At 37.2% G+C, this 2,819-nt stretch overlaps 1 pseudogene; it reads left to right on the top strand.

Moving 5' to 3' along the window:
• The first annotated feature begins 1,447 nt into the window (after window positions 1–1,447).
• LOC112310382 (monocyte to macrophage differentiation factor pseudogene) lies at window positions 1,448–2,418 on the top strand (annotated as a pseudogene).
• The last annotated feature ends 401 nt before the right edge of the window (window positions 2,419–2,819 follow it).

Genomic DNA, 2,819 nt, shown 5'->3' with positions numbered 1-2,819 from the left:
TCAATTTGTTTTCTTTGACAGTTATGTAAAATCTTTGCTGATTTTATGAATACATGTGGAGCAAATCAATAAACGTAACACATCACATAAACAACAGCAAAGACAAAAATCACATGATCATATCAATAGATGAGGAAAAAGCATTTGATAAGTTACAGCACCCATTTATGATAAGAAAAAACACTCAGCAAAGTAGGAATAGAAGGAGCATTCCTCAACATAATAAAAGCCATGTATGAGAGATCTACAGCCAACATCAAACTCAATGGGCAAACTCTAAAATCTTTCTCACTAAAATCAGGAAAAAGATAAGGTTGTCCACTTTCACCACTTCTATTCAACATAGTACTGGAATATTTAGCCACAGCAATCAGACGAGAAAAGGAAATAAAAGGCATCCAAATCAGAAAGGAGGAAACAAAACTGTCATTGTTTGCAGATGATATGATAGTATACATAGAAAATCCTATAGACTCCATCAAAAAACTGATCGACATAATAAATGAATTTGGCATAACAGCGGATACAAAGTCAATATCCAGAAAGCAAAGGCATTTTTGTATACCAACAATTAAACATCAGAAGCAGGATTCAGGAAAAAAAATCCCATTTGATATAGCAACAAGAAAAATAAAATACCAGGGAATAAACCTAACCAAGGAGGTGAAAGACCTGTGTGCAGAAAACTACACAACACTGAAGAAAGAAATCAAGGAAGACACAAACAAATGGAAACACATGCCGTGTTCATGGATCAGAAGAATTAATATCATCAAAATGGCCATACTACCCAAAGCAATTTATAGATTCAATGAAATACCTATTAAAGTATCCATGACATATTTCACAGATACAGAACAAACACTTTAAAAATTTATATGGAACCATAAATGACCCCAAATAGCTGCTGCAATTTTGAGAAAGAAGAGCAAAGTAAGAGGGATCACAATACCTGATATCAAACTGTATTACAAGGCCACTGTAATCAATACATGTGCCATAGTTTTTTATTAGATAATCAATTAGCAAGCAGAATATAAATACATAATATTTTATCATATTTTCTAGTTACAACTTTACTTTTCCTCTTCTTTTATTGGGGTGATCCTTTACTTTTCCTTGTTTTTATTGGGGTGATAAAATTATACAGAATTTTTGTCTCAGTAAGTAAAAATTCACAGAAAGATTCTGTTTATAATTTGCATTTATAAGTTGTTCTATTTATTTTGTTATTTGCATACATATTTTCATGCCTCTGTGGGCAAATTTTAGACCATTGATCCATTTCCATAAATTGAGGAAGTAAAGCAGCATCATAGAAAACTAGAAAAAAAAAAGAAACTCATCAAACATATTCTAAATGTGCAATTTTAATGTAGAAATGGCTTAGCTGAAATGAACCGCATCCTGTTAATATTAACATCCACACTTTTATCAACCTTTAAGAATGTACCTATCACTAACCCTGGAGGTGCAGGTAGGAGATAGGAGGCACTAGGGCCCTTGAAGCATCCTCTCTCCTCCCCAAGGCACCTGATCGTGCCCCAACCCTGTCCTAATCCATGGCCTGGCCCACTCAGGCAGACTCCAGAGAAGCCCAAGCCCAAGGCAGCCTCTGGAGTAGCACAAATCCACGCGGGCCGCATGCCTGGCCACCAGCACTGATAAGATGAAGTTCTCTGAATGCTAAGAAATGAGGAAGATAAAATTGGTTCAAGAATCGATTCCCGCAGTTCACGAACCATGTGGCTCAGCCAGAGCCACTACAAACTAACTTGTTATGAACATGCTTCAGGTTGCACACGTACATTCCTCATCGTTTAGGCCGCCGTGGGCATGGCCCTCTCGATCACGTGATGACTGCTAGGAGAGAATAACAGCATGTCTTTATGGAGTGAGTCTCTGTGTCCTCTGCTTTGTTTCCACAGCATTTCACATCGTATCATGGAAAAAGAAACACTTAAGGACAGAGGAGCATTGTTCCCACATGTGTGATAGAATGGTTGTCAATTTCTTCATTGTTGTGTCATGCACCATGATTAAATGTCTGTGAACTTGGACCCCTGGCATCTTACATGCATCGGTTTGTCTGGCTCACACCAGCAGGGAAACCATTTATGTATTTCTATGTATTTCTCTACCATGAAAAGTATAAGTTGGTTGAGCTCTTTTTCAATCTCACAACGGGTTTCTTTCCAGCCTTGATGATGACACAATGAATACACTAATGAACTACAGGAACTTGCTTGTAGGGATTTAATTTACGGCCTATGAGTTGTTCTCTTCGAGAGCCTATGGCGTCACTCCATTTGCCCACGCCATCTGGCACCTGTTTGTGATCACGGCAGCTGCAGTGCGTTACCATGCCATTTGGAAATATCTTTACTGAGTCCTGCAGACTTTATGCGGCATTTATGACCAATCTGTACTAGGTCTTCAAACCAGTACTATTTCAATTATGGCACATGGGAGTGGGGTAAGAGCTGAATATTGAACAGGAGAAAAAAAAAAAAGAAGAAGAAGACAACTACACTGACTTTCTTTATATAGTTCGAATATAGTAAGTGTGAAAGTATAAACTCTGTGTCCTGGAATTTTCCAAAACAAATAAATATGTTAGTGAACGAATTATTCATTCCATTTCACTGTCATGCAGGACTCTGGATAGACTTGGCCAACTGATGTTTACAAACCAGAATTTTATATTTTAATTTTACATATTTTACTACATGATTTTCTAAATTACTAGGTCAGGTTGTCCAAGTCAGTGCAATAGCAAAGCTTCCTTTTTAAGAGAAAATTGTTTCTATCACTTTCCC

Source organism: Desmodus rotundus, chromosome 13 (assembly GCF_022682495.2).
Source record: "Desmodus rotundus isolate HL8 chromosome 13, HLdesRot8A.1, whole genome shotgun sequence".
NCBI lineage: Eukaryota > Metazoa > Chordata > Mammalia > Chiroptera > Phyllostomidae > Desmodus > Desmodus rotundus.
Note: the sequence above shows the minus strand (reverse complement) of the source record. Positions and strands in the feature narration are given on the sequence as shown.